The 17,434-nt window shown below is 38.8% G+C and overlaps 1 non-coding gene across 1 annotated transcript; it reads right to left on the bottom strand.

The window, feature by feature from the left end:
- Nucleotides 1-7,681: 7,681 nt before the first annotated feature.
- LOC148574504 (small nucleolar RNA R71) lies at nucleotides 7,682-7,789 on the bottom strand. The gene has a single exon (XR_015906532.1). It is a non-coding gene; the product is annotated as a small nucleolar RNA R71 (small nucleolar RNA).
- Nucleotides 7,790-17,434: the final 9,645 nt, after the last annotated feature.

Genomic DNA, 17,434 nt, shown 5'->3' with positions numbered 1-17,434 from the left:
TGCTTGAAACACACCCCATGAGACTAGCTAAATAATAAGACCCTAATAAGAAAAAGGAAAAGAACAACAAGAGTTGAAAAAGAAAGAAAAGTTAATAAAGAATAAGGCTAGGCACCAAGGGCTTGAATCTTGAGGGATATGTCTGTGGTGCTCTTGTACCAAGGATCTGCTTGGATGAATAAGTTCTTAGGAGTGCTTCATCACTTGGTAACTTGGGTTAACTTACCCGGGATTATCAACTGAAAATTCACTATCAAGAGCAACCTTGCTACAGAACATTTAGTAACCCAAAGAGGTGCTGGGCACCAAGTCCTCAAGGAAAGAAAATAACAAACCATGTGCCTGTGGTGTGTATGTATGGGGGAGAGAGACTTGAGGGAGTAAGTCCTTAGGGGTGTTTCAACACCTAGCACCTTGAACCAACTGGTTCGGTAGTGTTGGCTGAAAGCTTATCTTAAAGAGTCGCCCCCTCACAGAACACTTAGCCTAAGGAAGAAATAAACCTTGGAAAGACAAAGGGATCAATAAATAAAAGTCTCAAAGGGTGCAATCAAGTGAGTATTCCAAGGCATGATAAAGGTCTGAAAGCCAGTAAAGGAATGAACCTAAGTTGCTATGCATGAAACCCCATAAAACCAAGAACATGACTTCCACAATAATGATTCATTCCTCTTGTTATTTCATTCATCATTCTCTTGTTCCAGTACTTGCTTAGGGACAAGCAAGCTTTAAGTTTGGTGTTGTGATGCCAGGGCATTTTGGCCAGTTTCACTGACCTTTTCTTTATGGTTTTTAGGTAGTTTCATGTATTTTCTTAGGAAATAAGCAAGTTTTGGGTAAATAATCACTTACATCTTGATTCAAGCAAACACTGTGAATTTTACATAATTTCATGAGAATTATGCATGAATTAAAGGACAAATTGAATGATGCATGTCTCATAACTTGGATTAGAGCTTTGATGCACTTTATTGCTTGATTTCAGGATCAAAGAAGCAAGGAAAAACCACGTTAGTAGCCACGTTAGTCTAGCTAACGTGACCACTAACGTGGAATGAAGGCTAGCTTGCAACGTTAATGAGAAAAATAATTTCCAATAACGCCTTCGTGAGCCATCATAGCCCACGTCAGTTGCCATGTTAACTATGTTAACGTGGAAGCTAACGTGGAAGAAAAGTAGAACTCCAACGTTAGTGGTAAAAGTAAGTGCCACTAACGTTCCAAAAGGGGCAATTGGCCACGTTAAGAGCCACGTTAACTTAGTTAACGTGAGCTCTAACGTGGAAGAAGAAGATGATGCCAACGTTAGTGACACTCACCTTAGTCACTAACGTTGGACTAAGCCCATATTGGCTACGTTAAAAGCCACGTTAACCTAGTTAACGTGGACTCTAACGTGGAGGGAGTAAGAATCACCAACGTTAGTGACACTCACCTTTGTCACTAACATTGGATTGAGCCACTATGAGCCACGTTAGTTGCCACGTTAATTACATTAACGTGGAAGCTAACGTGGAGAAGAGGGATGATGAGCCAACGTTAGTGACACTCACCTTTGTCACTAACGTTGGAGATGGATATCAATACCACGTTAGAAGTCACGTTAACCTAGTTAACGTGAACTCTAACGTGGGAAGTAAGGGCGTTCTGAAGCGTTAGTGACAAAGGTAAGTGTCACTAACACTCTCGAAGATTTGGCAAGCCTACGTTAAAGGCCACGTTAACTATTCTAACGTGAACTCTAACGTAGGGAGAAAGGGGTACTCTCAACGTTATTGAAAAAGGTAAACCCCCGTAACGTTTGCGAAGGGCCAAGGGTCAACGTTAGTGGTCACGTTAGTGCCACTAACGTTGAAGTTAACCTGGACCACTTTGGGTTAGGAACGTTAGTGAAAAAGGTGGTTGTCACTAACGTTCTCAACCCCACATTTTCACTTAACGTTAACACCACTAACGCCCTAAGCTAAAGTCCCTGCCTGCTTCACACTTTCTCTGCAAGTAAAGCTGAGCCCACTGAAGAAGATAACTGCTTCAACTCAAGATCCAAAAGCCCATATCCAAGACTTGAAGAATCAACTAGAAGATAAGAAGAGTAGTATATATAGGAGTAGCTTTGAACTAGAGAGGATCTTTTGGCACTATTAGAATTACTCTCTGTATTTTACTTTCTCTGCACTTCTAGTTTAACTTTCAGAATGTACTCTCCATCTTTGCTTTCCATTCTCAGAGCTATGAACAACTAAACTCCTTTCATTGGGTTAGGGAGATCTGTTGTAATTTGATGGATCAATAATAGTTTTCATTATTCTTCTTCTTTCTTTTCTCTTGATTTTACTTGAAAACTTTCAATCTTTATCCAATTGAGTAGTTATCTTGGAAAAGAAGCTATTCATACTTGGATCTCTTCTGAACCTTGGAAGAGGAATGAAGAGATCTTGCTAGAAATGCTTTCTCATGTTGGACCAAATTGGGGTTTGGACGGATATGGTGACATATAATTCTCCCAACACTTTGATTTGGAAATACATGTGGTATAATCAGTGACCACACTTCATCTCTTCTCATGAACAATTAGACCAAGGAATTGGCTATTGATCTGATTTGAGAGATTGGATTACCAAGGAATTGGAATTCAATCACTTAAGATTGCCAAGGAGATCAATGAATGCATTGATTGAGGAAGAGATGAAAATGAACTTGATCCGGAGAATGCAACATCTCCTAAGCCCAATGAATTCCCCATTTCTGATCTTACCCATTCTCTTTACTTTATGCCATTTACTTTCATGTTAAACTCCCCTTCCCCATTTAAGATTCTGCAATTTACTTCCCGTCATTTAATTTCTGCTATTTACTTTCCCGCCATTTAATTTCCTGCAATTCTCAACTCACTTTCTGCTTAGCTCAACTAGAACATTCTTCCAATTAAAGTTGCTTGACCAATCAATCCCTGTGGGATTCGATCTCACTCTACTGTGAGTTTTTACTTGACAACAATTCGGTATACTTGCCGAGGGAGATTCGTTAAGGGACAAGTTTCTGTGCATCAATTCTCTTGATTGACTTCCTCACTTTCTTGTTCTTCCACTTCCTCTTTTGCACCCAACATTTGACTCAATAGCACTTTCATGGAGGAGGTTTGTTGTTCTTCCCAAGATTTCTTCATCTCCTCTTCATATCTTTCGATCACAGATTCAAGTGTTGAGAGTCATTGGTTCAGGAAAGTTTGTGAGAGTTGTGAGTTTTCATGTTCCCTTTTCATCTCAAGTGGCTCCTGTAGATATGCAATTTCAGGTTCAAATACCTCCACCACCTCATTCTTCATTGAAAGTTTGCTTGACACAGGGACCACTTCTTCTTGCTCTTCCACTTCCTCCTTCACATCCACCAATTGTTCTTCAGCTTCCTTGCTCAGCAGCTCTAAGTTTCTCCTCATTTGCTCTAAGTGTTGATGAGCGGATAATTTATACGCTTTTTGGCATTGTTTTTAGTATGTTTTTAGTAGGATCTAGTTACTTTTAGGGATGTTTTCATTAGTTTTTATGTTAAATTCACATTTCTGGACTTTACTATGAGTTTGTGTGTTTTTCTGTGATTTCAGGTATTTTCTGGCTGAAATTGAGGGACTTGAGCAAAAATCAGATTCAGAGGTTGAAGAAGGACTGCTGATGCTGTTGGATTCTGACCTCCCTGCACTAAAAGTGGATTTTCTGGAGATAAAGAACTCGAAATGGCGCGCTTCCAATTGCGTTGGAAAGTAGACATCCAGGGCTTTCCAGAAATGTATAATAGTCCATACTTTGGCCAAGAATAGACAACGCAAACTGGCGTTCAACGCCAGGTTTCTGCCCAAATCTGGCGTCCAGCGCCAGAAAAGGATCCAAAACCAGAGTTGAAAGCCAGAAATGGATCAAAACCTGGCGTTCAACTCCACAAATGGCCTCTACACGTGCAACACTCAAGCTCAGCCCAAGCACACACCAAGTGGGCCCCGGAAGTGGATTTATGCATCAATTACTTACTCTTGTAAACCCTAGTAGCTAGTTTATTATAAATAGGACCTTTCACTATTGTATTAGACGTCTTTTTGACCATCTTTGAACGCATAGTTCTTAGACCATGGGGGCTGGCCTCTCGGCCATGCCTAGAACTTTCACTTATGTAATTTTCACGGTAGAGTTTCTACACTCCATAGATTAAGGTGTGGAGCTCTGCTGTTCCTCAAAGATTAATGCAACGTACTACTGTTTTCTATTCAATTCATCTTATTTTGCTTCTAAGATATTCATTCGTACTTCAATCTGAATGTGATGAACGTGACAATCATCATCATTCCCTATGAACGCGTGCCTGACAACCACCTCCGTTCTACATTAGAATTGAATGAGTATTTCTTAGATCTCTTAATCGGAATCTTCGTGGCGTAAGCTAGAATGATGGCGGCATTCAAGAGAATCCGGAAGGTCTAAACCTTGTCTTTGGTATTCCGAGTAGGATTCAATGAATGAATGACTGTGACGAGCTCCAAACTCACGATTGCGGGGCGTTAGTGACAGACGCAAAAGGATAGTAAATCCTATTCCAGCATGATCGAGAACCGACAGATGAATAGCCGTGCCGTGACAGGGTGCGTTGACCATTTTCACTGAGAGGATAAGATGAAGCCATTGACAAGGGTGATGCCTCCAGACGATTAGCCGTGCCGTGACAGGGCATTGGATCATTTTCCCGTGAGATGACCGAAAGTAGCCATTGACAGTGGTGATGTATCACATAAAGCCAGCCATGGAAAGGAGTAAGACTGATTGGATGAAGATAGCAGGAAAGCAGAGGTTCAGAGGGACGAATGCATCTCCATACGCTTATCTGAAACTCTCACCAATGATTTACATAAGTATTTCTATCTTTACTTTTATTAATAAATTTCGAAAACTCCATACTATTTTATATCTGCCTGACTGAGATTTATAAGGTGACCATAGCTTGCTTCATACCAATAATCTCCGTGGGATTCGACCCTTACTCACGTAAGGTATTACTTGGACGACCCAGTGCACTTGCTGGTTAGTTACACGGAGTTGTGAACCATGGTCTTAGCATCGTGTTTTTGGCGCCATTACCAGGGAAAGAAAGAGCGATGAATTTTACATAATTAAAGTGTAATCACGATTCCGCGTACCAAGTTTTTGGCGCCGTTGCCGGGGATTGTTTGAGTTTTCGGCAAGCTTTTGGTTCGGTAACATCAGTGCCAAGTTTGGATCCGGCAACAACACCAAGTTTTTGGCGCCGTTACCGGGGATTGTTCGAGTTTGGACAACTGACGGTTCATCCTGTTGCTCAGATTAGGTAATTTTCTTTTTATTTTATTTTCAAAAAAATTTTTCAAAAATATTTCTAAAATTTTCTCACCTGTTTTCGAAAAAAAAAAATTTATTTTATTCAAAATTTTTAAAGAATGAATTCTAGTGTTTCATGAAGCATGTGAAGCCTGGCAGGCTATAAAGCCATGTCTAAATTCTTTTGGACTGAGGTTTCCAACCATCAGCTGTTATACGACTATAGGGTATGTCAGGCATGTCATGTCTGATTTACATGCTGAAGCTTGGCTGGCCATTGGCCATGTCTAGTGTTTTGGACCGGAGCTTTCATTGAAAGCTTGGCTGGCTAGTGAGCCATGTCTAATTCCTGGACTGAAGCTTTAGACTAACAATGCAAGATTCCTAGAATTCATATTAAAAAATTTTTGGAATCCTTATTTTCTTTTTTTTTAATTAATTTTCGAAAAATACAAAAAAATTAGAAAATCATAAAAATCAAAAATATTTTTTTGTTTCTTGTTTGAGTCTTGAGTCATGTTATAAGTTTGGTGTCAATTGCATGTGCATCTTGCATTTTTTTCGAAAATTCATGCATTCATAGTGTTCTTCATGATCTTCAAGTTGTTCTTGGTAAGTCTTCTTGTTTGATCTTGATGATTTTTTGTTGTGTCTTTTCATGTTTATCATATGCATTCTTGAATTCTTAGTGTCTAAGCATTAAAGAATTCTAAGTTTGGTGTCTTGCATGTTTTCTTTGCATTAAAAATTTTTCAAAAATATGTTCTTGATGTTCATCATGACATTCAAAGTGTTCTTGGTGTTCATCTTGACATTCATAGCATTCTTGCATGCATTGCATCATTTTTCTTGTTTTTCTCTCTCTTCATTAAAAATTCAAAAATAAAAAAAATATCTTTCCCTTTTTCTCTCTCATCAAATTCAAAAATTTGAGTTGACTTTTTCAAAATTTTTTAAAATCAAGTTGTTTCTTATGAGTCAAATCAAATTTTCAATTTGAAAATCTTATCTTTTTCAAAATCTTTTTCAAAAATCAAATCTTTTTCAAAATTCTTAGTTATTTTCGAAAATTCAAAAAATATTTTTCAAAAATCTTTTTCTTATTTTTATACCAAATTTTCGAAAATAACAATAACAATTAATGTTTTGATTCAAAAAATTTGAAGTTTGTTACTTGCTTGTTAAGAAAGATTCAAACTTTAAGTTCTAGAATCATATCTTGTGATTTCTTATGAATCAAGTCATTAATTGAGATTTTAAAAATCAAATCTTTTTCAAAACTAATTTCTAAAATATCTTCTTATCTTACCTTTTTCAAAAAGTTGGTTTCAAAATATCTTTTCTAACCTCCTAACTTCTTATCTTTTCAAAATTTGTTTCAACTAACTAACTAACTTTTTGTTTGTTTCTTAACTTTTTCAAAACTACCTAACTAACTCTCTTTCTAATTTTCGAAAATATCTTCCCTCTTTTTCAAAAATTTCTTTTTAATTAACTAATTATTCTTATTTTTATTTTTGATTTTAAAAATTTTCGAAAAATACTAACATTTTTCAAAAACCATTTTCGAAAATCACTAACCCTTTTTCAAAAATTATTTTCGAAAATTTTCCCTCTCCCATCTTATTCTATTTATTTATTCATCTACTAACATCTCATCTCACATCTCAACCCTCCTCATAGTTGTGTTTCTTCCATTATATTACATTCTTTGTCTCCCTCTTTTCTTCCACTCACAAAGGGATCCCTATACTGTGGTATAAAGGATCCATATTATTATAATTATTTCTCTGTGCCCTCTTCTTTGTCATATGAGCAGGAGCAAGGATAAGAACATTCTTGTGGAAGCAGATCCAGAACCTGAAAGGACTCTGAAAAGGAAACTAAGAGAAGCTAAAATACAACAATTCAGAGATAACCTTTCAGAAATTTTTGAACAGGAAGAGGAGATGGCAGCCGAAAATAATAATAATGTAAGGAAGATGCTTGGTGACTTTACTGCACCTAATTCCAATTTACATGGAAGAAGCATCTCCATTCCTGCCATTGGAGCAAACAACTTTGAGCTGAAACCTCAATTAGTTTCTCTGATGCAGCAGAACTGCAAGTTTCATGGACTTCCATCTGAAGATCCTTTTCAGTTCTTAACTGAATTCTTGCAGATTTGTGATACTGTTAAGACTAATGGAGTGGATCCTGAAGTCTACAGGCTCATGCTTTTCCCATTTGCTGTAAGAGACAGAGCTAGAATATGGTTGGACTCTCAACCTAAAGATAGCCTGAACTCTTGGGATAAGCTGGTCACGGCTTTCTTAGCCAAGTTCTTTCCTCTTCAAAAGCTGAGCAAGCTTAGAGTGGATGTTCAAACCTTCAAACAAAAAGATGGTGAATCCCTCTATGAAGCTTGGGAGAGATACAAAGGACTGACCAAAAAGTGTCCTACTGACATGCTTTCAGAATGGACCATCCTGGATATATTCTATGATGGTTTATCTGAGCTATCAAAGATATCATTGGATACTTCTGCAGGTGGATCCATTCACCTAAAGAAAATGCCTGCAGATGCTCAAGAACTCATTGACATGGTTGCTAATAACCAGTTCATGTACACTTCTGAAAGGAATCCTGTGAATAATGGGACGCCTATGAAGAAAGGAGTTCTTGAAGTTGATACTCTGAATGCCATATTGGCTCAGAATAAAATATTGACTCAGCAAGTCAATATGATCTCTCAGAGTCTGCATGGAATGCAAGCTGTATCCAACAGTACTCAAGAGGCATCTTCTGAAGAAGAAACTTATGATCCTGAAAACCCTGCAATAGTAAAGGTAAATTATTTAGGTGAACCTTATGGAAACACCTATAACTCATCATGGAGAAATCATCCAAATTTCTCATGGAAGGATCAAAAGCCTCAACAAGGCTTTAATAATGGTGGAAGAAACAGGTTTAACAATAATAAACCTTTTCCATCATCCACTCAGCAACAGACAGAGAACTCTGAACAAAATACTTCTAATTTGGCAAACTTAGTCTCTGATCTGTCTAAGGCTACTGTAAGTTTCATGAATGAACCCAGGTCTTCCGTTAGAAATTTGGAAGCACAAGTGGGCCAGCTGAGTAAAAGGATCACTGAAATCCCTCCCAGTACTCTCCCAAGCAATACAGAAGAGAACCCAAAAGGAGAGTGCAAGGCCATTGACATAAGCACCATGGCCGAACCTACAAGGGGAGTGGAGGACGTGAATCCCAAGGAGGAAGACCTCCTGGGACGTCCAGTGATCAATAAAGAGCTTCCCTCTGAGGAACAAAAGGACTCTGAGGCTCATCTAGAGACCATAGAGATTCCATTGAACCTCCTTATGCCCTTCATGAGCTCTGATGAGTATTCCTCTTCTGAAGAGAATGAGGATGTTACTGAAGAGTAAACTGCCAAGTTTCTTGGTGCAATCATGAAGCTGAATGCCAAATTATTTGGCATTGATACTTGGGAAGTTGAACCTCCCTTGTTCATCAATGAAATAAGTGATCTGGATCAACTGACATTGCCTCAGAAGAGACAGGATCCTGGAAAGTTCATAATACCCTGTACCATAGGCACCATGATCTTTAAGGCTCTGTGTGACCTTGGCTCAGGAATAAACCTCATGCCCCTCTCTGTAATAGAGAAACTGGGAATCTATGGGGTGCAAGCTGCTAAAATCTCATTAGAGATGACAGACAATTCAAGAAAACAGGCATATGGACAAGTAGAGGACGTGTTAGTAAAGGTTGAAGGCCTTTACATCCCTGCTGATTTCATAGTCCTGGATACTGGAAAGGAAGAGGATGAATCCATCATCCTAGGAAGACCTTTCTTGGCCATAGCAAGAGCTGTGATTGATGTTGACAGAGGTGAAATAGTCCTTCAATGGAATGAGGACTCCCTTGTGTTTAAAACTCAAGGATCTCCCTCTGCAACCATGGAGAGGAAGCAGAAAAAGCTCCTCTCAAAGCAGAGTTAACCAGAGCCCCCACAGTCAAACTCTAAGTTTGGTGTTGGAGAGTTTCAACAATGCTCTGAACATCTGTGAGGCTCCATGAGAGCCCACTATCAAGCTATTGACATTAAAGAAGCGCTTGTTGGGAGGCAACCCAATTTTTATTTATCTAACTATACTTTCCTTAGTTATATGTCTTTGTAGGTTCATGATCATGTGGAGTCACAAAATAAATATAAAAATTGAAAACGGAATCAAAAACAGCAGAAGAAAAATCACACCCTGGAGAAGCATCTGTCTGGCGTTCAGCGCCAGAACAGAGCATGGTGCTGGCGCTGAACGCCCAAAATGGGCAGCTTCTGGGTGCTGAACGCCAGAACAGGCATGGTTCTGGCGTTCAACGCCAGAAATGGCACACAAATGGGCGTTGAACGCCCAAAATGGCCACCAACCTGGCGCTGAACGCCCAGAGTTGTGTGCAAAGGCATTTCTACATGCCTAATGGGTGCAGGGATGTAAATCCTCGAACACCTCAGGATCTGTGGACCCCACAGGATCCCCACCTACCTCCACTCACATCCATCCACTCTTCCCCATAAACCTACCTCATAAACCCCACCTACCTTCAAAATTCAAAACCAATTTCCCACCCAAACCCACTGATGAGTATTTTGGTGAAAAATAAATTTCTCCCAAAACACACAAATCTAACCGGCAAGTGTACCGGGTCGTATCAAGTAATAAAAACTCACGGGAGTGAGGTCGATCCCACAGGGATTGAAGGATTGAGCAATTTTAGCTTAGTGGTTAATTTAGTCAAGCGAATCAAGATTTGGTTGAGTGTTTTGTGATTTGCAGAAATTAAATTGCATGGAAGTAAAGAGAACAGGGAATTAAAGTGCTGAATCTTAAAGAACACGAAATTAAATAGCAGAAACTTAGAATGCAAGAAATGTAAATTGCGGAATCTTAAAATGCAAGAAATGTAAACGGCTGGAATTGTAAAGGGAATTGGGGATTGGATTTGCAGAATTTAAACAAGGAAAAGTAAATTGCATCACGCAGAGAAGTAGAAGAGGTGTGGGATCAAATTGGATCTCAGAGCAGAAAAGTAAATGAACATGGAAAACAGTAACAGAGAATGTAAAATTGGGAAATTAGATCTCAGGACCCAGAGACTAGAAAACCAAGTCTAGATCTCAATGCCTTCCTAGATCCAACAAGAAATTGTAATTGAAATTCAAAGAAAGTGGATGAAGAGCAATTAACAGAAATTGAAATCCAATCAAGCAGTAAATAAAGCAGTGAGATCCAAGGTTGAGATTGAAATAGAATTTCTTCAATTCTCCAACCCAAAATCCAAGACAATTGTAATTGAATTTGAAAATAATAAAACTGAGAGGAAGAGAAGTGAATTCTCCTTCCCCAAGACAAAGAAATTAAAGATCACTCAATATCCAAAGCTCTCCGAAAACTATTATGAAAATTCCAAAAGAAAGCTCTCTGAAGAACTTGAATTCTATCCTATTTATACACTTTCTTCAAATGATCTTGAAGCCTTGAGTTGGGCCTTTGCTCTTGGTGGAATTGAGTTGAAAGAGGCCTTGGTTGATTGCTCTTGAAGTTTGGAGAAGAACCAAAGTGAACCAATTGAACCGGGTTGGAGTTTTGCAAAAGTTGGACCAAAAGTTGGAGCAAAAGTTAGGGTCTAACTTTTGGTCCAACTTTTCATATCAGCCAACATAACTTGCTGATACTCACGTTGGTGCAAAAGTTAGGGGTCTAACTTTTGCACCAACGTTGGCCTTCCTTGGTGCACTTGTGGCGCCAACGTTAGCCCAAAAGTTAGGGGCTAACGTTGGCGCAAACTTTTGCTCCTCCCCTTGTAGTTTTCATGTGCCAACGTTAGCCTCAAAGTTAGGGGCTAACGTTGGCGCAAACTTTTGGTGCCCAGGGAGTGTTTTTCTCATGCCAACGTTAGCCTCAAAGTTAGGGGCTAACGTTGGCGCAAACTTTTGGTGCCCAGGGGTGATTTTCATGTGCCAACGTTAGCCTCAAAGTTAGGGGCTAACGTTGGCGCAAACTTTTGGTACCCAGGGAGTGATTTTCAAGTTCCAACGTTAGCCCAAAAGTTAGGAGCTAACGTTGGGGCTAACTTTTCACCCAAAAGTTTGTGCAAAAGTTTGAGGCTAACTTTAGGTCCAGCTTTTTGCTTCCTGGTTCAATTTCACTTATTCCATTGTCTTCTCTTTACTCCTAGCTATTCCTTCTTGCTTCAACCTTTCTCCAAGCTTTCTTCACCTATCATTAATCAACCAAACACATCAAAGCTATGCTTAAAATCATGAGATATTCATTCTTTCATAATATGTGACAATTATAGTATAAAACCTCATGAAATAGCATGAATTCATACATGGTTGATTCAATCAAAGGAAACATGAAAATCTACCTAATTGGCTTGCTTGTAGCTCAAGAAAGTGCATAATTCTAATGAAAACAAAAGAAAAAGACTAGTTAAAATAGGCTAAGATGACTTGTCATCACCCACCCATATGGCCGAAACCTTTCCCCCCTCCCTTCCCTATATAAAGCCCTTCATTCTTCTTCAAAGTCACACAACACAACCCCTCTATACCCTTCTTGGCCGAACCACATCACCTTCTCCCTCTCCTCCATTTCTTCTTCTTCTTTATCTATTCTTTCTTCTCTTGCTCGAGGGCGAGCAACATTTTAAGTTTGGTGTGGTAAAATCATAGCTTTTTTTCCATAACCATTGATGGCACCTAAGGCCAGAGAAACCTCTAGAAAGAGGAAAGGGAAGACAAAAGCTTCCATCAAGGATCTATAGCTCAGTGGTAGAACATTTGACTGCAAATCAAGAGATCCCTGAGATACCTCAGGGGATACATTTTCTTCCACACAATTATTGGAAGCAACTAAGGGTGGAACATCAAGAGCACTCCATCATCCTTCATGAAATCAGAGAAGATCTAAAAGCAATGAAGGAGGAGCAACAAAGACAAGGAAGAGACATAGAAGAGCTCAAGGACATCATTGGTTCCTCAAGAAGGAAACGCCGCCATCACTAAGGTGGATTCATTCCTTGTTCTTATTTCTTCTGTTTTTCGTTTTCTATGTTATGTGCTTATATGTGTTTGTGTCTTCATTACATGATCATTAGTAGTTAGTAACTATGTCTTAAAGTTATGAATGTCCTATGAATCCATCACCTCTCTTAAATGAAAAATGTTTTAATTCAAAAGAACAAGAAGTACATGAGTTTCGAATTTATCCTTGAACTTAGTTTAATTATATTGATGTGGTGACAATGCTTCTTGTTTTCTGAATGAATGCTTGAACAGTGCATATGTCTTTTGAAGTTATTGTTTAAGAATGTTAAATATGTTGGCTCTTGAAAGAATGATGACTAGGAGACATGTTATTTGATAATCAGAAAAATCATAAAAATGATTCTTGAAGCAAGAAAAAGCAGCAAAGAACAAAGCTTGCAGAAAAAAAATAGGCGAAAAAAAAATAGAAAGAAAAAGCAAGCAGAAAAAGCCAAAAGCTCTTAAAACCAAGAGGCAAGAGCAAAAAGCCAATAACCCTTAAAACCAAAAGGCAAGGGCAAATAAAAAGGATCCCAAGGCTTTGAGCATCAGTGGATAGGAGGGCCATAAAGGAATAAAATCCTGGTCTAAGCGGCTAAACCAAGCTGTCCCTAACCATGTGCTTGTGGCGTGTAGGTGTCAAGTGAAAACTTGAGACTGAGCGGTTAAAGTCAAGGTCCAAAGCAAAAAAAGAGTGTGCTTAAGAACCCTGGACACCTCTAATTGGGGACTTTAGCAAAGCTGAGTCACAATCTGAAAAGGTTCACCCAATTATGTGTCTGTGGCATTTATGTATCCGGTGGTAATACTGGAAAACAAAGTGCTTAGGGCCACGGCCAAGACTCATAAAATAGCTGTGTTCAAGAATCATCATACTGAACTAGGAGAATCAATAATACTATCTGAACTCTGAGTTCCTATAGATGCCAATCATTCTGAACCTCAATGGATAAAGTGAGATGCCAAAACTATTCAAGAGGCAAAAAGCTATAAGTCCCGCTCATTTGATTGGAGCTATGTTTCATTGATAGTTTGGAATTTATAGTATATTCTCTTCTTTTTATCCTATTTGATTTTCAGTTGCTTGGGGACAAGCAACAATTTAAGTTTGGTGTTGTGATGAGCGGATAATTTATATGCTTTTTGGCATTGTTTTTAGTAGGTTCTAGTTACTTTTAGGGATGTTTTCATTAGTTTTTATGTTAAATTCACATTTCTGGACTTTACTATGAGTTTGTTTGTTTTTCTGTGATTTCAGGTATTTTCTGGCTGAAATTGAGGGACTTGAGCAAAAATCAGATTCAGAGGTTGAAGAAGGACTGCTGATGCTGTTGGATTCTGACCTCCCTACACTCAAAGTGGATTTTCTGGAGCTACAAACTCGAAATGGCGCGCTTCCAATTGCGTTGGAAAGTAGACATCCAGGGCTTTCCAGCAATGTATATTAGTTCATACTTTGGCCAAGAATAGACAACGCAAACTGGCGTTCAACGCCAGCTTTCTGCCCAAATCTGGCGTCCAGCGCCAGAAAAGGATCCAAAACCAGAGTTGAATGCCAGAAATGGATCAAAACCTGGCGTTCAACTCCACAAATGGCCTCTACACGTGCAACACTCAAGCTCAGCCCAAGCACACACCAAGTGGGCCCCGGAAGTGGATTTATGCATCAATTACTTACTCTTGTAAACCCTAGTAGCTAGTTTATTATAAATAGGACCTTTCACTATTGTATTAGACGTCTTTTTGACCATCTTTGAACGCATAGTTCTTAGACCATGGGGGCTGGCCTCTCGGCCATGCCTAGACCTTTCACTTATGTAATTTTCACGGTAGAGTTTCTACACTCCATAGATTAAGATGTGGAGCTCTGCTGTTCCTCAAAGATTAATGCAACATACTACTGTTTTCTATTCAATTCATCTTATTTCGCTTCTAAGATATTCATTCGTACTTCAATCTGAATGTGATGAACGTGACAATCATCATCATTCCCTATGAACGCGTGCCTGACAACCACCTCCGTTCTACATTAGAATTGAATGAGTATCTCTTAGATCTCTTAATCGGAATCTTCGTGGCGTAAGCTAGAATGATGGCGGCATCTAAGAGAATCCGGAAGGTCTAAACCTTGTCTGTGGTATTCCGAGTAGGATTCAATGAATGAATGACTGTGACGAGCTCCAAACTCGCGATTGCGGGGCGTTAGTGACAGACGCGAAAGGATAGTAAATCCTATTCCAGCATGATCGAGAACCGACAGATGAATAGCCGTGCCGTGACAGGGTGCGTTGACCATTTTCACTGAGAGGATAAGATAAAGCCATTGACAAGGGTGATGCCTCCAGACGATTAGCCGTGCCGTGACAGGGCATTGGATCATTTTCCCGAGAGATGACCGAAAGTAGCCATTGACAGTGGTGATGTATCACATAAAGCCAGCCATGGAAAGGAGTAAGACTGATTGGATGAAGATAGCAGGAAAGCAGAGGTTCAGAGGGACGAATGCATCTCCATACGCTTATCTGAAACTCTCACCAATGATTTACATAAGTATTTCTATCTTTACTTTTATTAATAAATTTCGAAAACTCCATACTATTTTATATCTGCCTGACTGAGATTTATAAGGTGACCATAGCTTGCTTCATACCAACAATCTCCGTGGGATTCGACCCTTACTCACGTAAGGTATTACTTGGACGACCCAGTGCACTTGCTGGTTAGTTACACGGAGTTGTGAACCATGGTCTTGGCATCATGTTTTTGGCGCCATTACCAGGGAAAGAAAGAGCGATGAATTTTACATAATTAAAGTGTAATCACGATTCCGTGTACCAAGTGTCTATCCATTTTCTTGTAGAGGATATCTTGCTCTTTCTAGGATTGTTCTTGCTTTTCCAATAATTCTCTGGATTTTTGAAGGGAATCCTCAGCTACTAGCTCAAAAGATGAAGGTTGAGAGAAATTTTGTGGATATGGATATGTTGTGGTGAGGTTGTTTTGAGTGGTATGGAATGAATCTTGTGAGTTGTAAAATGAATTTTGTGAATGTTGAGATGAGTCTTCTGTGTAGTAAAATGAATCTTGTGGTTGGTGAGATAAGGTGTGTGGATCTTGAAGGAGGTTTTGTGTCGAGGCAAAATCAAGTGATGAAGACTTTTCAAAAGAGAAACTGGGAGGTGAGGGTGGACAATTTTACATAAATGAATTGAAGGTTTACTCAAGTGATGATGGCTCTTGATTAATGGAGTATGACACATAGGGTGCTCTTTGATTTTGATCCTCCCAAGCACCACTTGAAGAATTGTTGAATTCATCACAGTATGGATCATCTTGTGGCATTGGTGGACAATTTTGCATGAATTTATTGAAAGCACACTCCAGTGATGATGTCTCTTGATGAACAAAGTATGGATCATCAAGATTCCTTTGATTTTGCCTCCCAGTCATAATATGAGTGGTTGTTATAGCAGTATGAGTCATCTTGTGGCTCTGGGAGGTGTTCATACTTTGTCATTCCTTGGTGATACTCCCAGCCACCATTAGAATAATGACTTGAATCATTTTGTGGTGGTGGAAAATATCCCATATGATTCTCTTGCTCATCTTGTGGTTCTAAGACATATCTTCATGGATTGGAGTGCTCAGGATCTGTAATTTGTTGGTGATATTCCCAGCCATCATTAGAAATTGGTGATGGTGGGTAGTATCCCACAAAATTTGTTTGATCATAAGATGAGTTGAACTCCATTTGAATTTTGTAAAACACAACACCAAGGAAAATTGAAATTCATATGTCAGAGAAGAATTTCTTAGTAAGGCAATAACTCAAACATCTTGGTGTCAGTTTAAAATAGAGAACAAAAACAAAGAAAATGCTTAATCTAGACTTCTCACCCACTTAATTATTGTCGATCTAAATCAATCTCCGGCAACGGTGCCAAAACCTTGATGGGTGGAAAATTAGATTTCCACACAAAACTCACCAGCAAGTGTACCGGGTCGCACCAAGTAGTAAAACTCACTTAGAGTGAGGTTGATCCCACAGGGATTGATGGATCAAGCAATTTTAGTGAGTAATTAGTCTAGTCAAGCTAACATTGGTGAATTGGGTGAAAAGTGACCAACAGAATGTAAATGACAAGAAATTTAAAGTTGCAGAAAGTAAATGAGCAAAAACGTAAAGAGCAAGGAATGTAAATTGGCAAAATCTTAAATGACAAAAAAGGTAAATTGCATGAAATATAAAGGGGGCTGGGTGCTGGAAAGATTAAATGAGAGCAGTAAAACAAGCAATCGAAGAGATCTTGAGAACAAGTGACAGGAAATTTAAAGTACAGGAAAATTAAATTCAGATCACAGTAGCTCAAATGTAAAGTGCAGAGGAACAAAAGTGCAGAAAAGTAAATCACAGAGAAGGAAATTGTAGCAGAAAAGTAAATCAGCAAGAAGATTTAGATCAATTCTGAAATCTCAAAGAGAAATTAACAATTTCAATGAAGTAGCAAAAATAGACAAAAAGCCAAGAGCTCAATTGCTCTCTTGATCAAAATAGAAAGGAAATTGCAGAAAAAGGAAAATGAAACAGAAAGAAAAGAAAACCCAAATCTGATTTTTCAATTCTCAAGTTCAAAAAGAAAAATTTAAACAAAGAGCTCTCTATTATATTCCTACTCCTATTGCTCTCTAGCAGAGCCAGCCTTTTTTAATGAAATAAAACTGATGCCTTTTTATAGGCTTTACAAAATGAAAATAAAATTGAAATTGAAAATAAATTACAATTAAATGAAATTCCTAATTTAACTGATCTTTGTGCCTTTGAGTGATGATAATGGGCTTTGCTTGCTTTAAATTTGAAGAAGAGTGGATCTGGATGGCTTGGTTCAAGTGGCATGGGTCAGGGTTGCTTGGTTCACTCCCAGTGGAGCACTGCGTTGCCTTGTTTGGGCGCTACTTTGTTTCCTTGCTACGCCTTGCTTCCTTTGGTTCAGCGCTACGTTGGTTA

The sequence above is a fragment of the Arachis ipaensis genome, chromosome B2, assembly GCF_059453495.1.
Source record: "Arachis ipaensis isolate K30076 ecotype BB chromosome B2, ASM5945349v1, whole genome shotgun sequence".
Classification (NCBI taxonomy): domain Eukaryota; kingdom Viridiplantae; phylum Streptophyta; class Magnoliopsida; order Fabales; family Fabaceae; genus Arachis; species Arachis ipaensis.
This window is presented reverse-complemented; position numbering and strand designations above follow the sequence as displayed.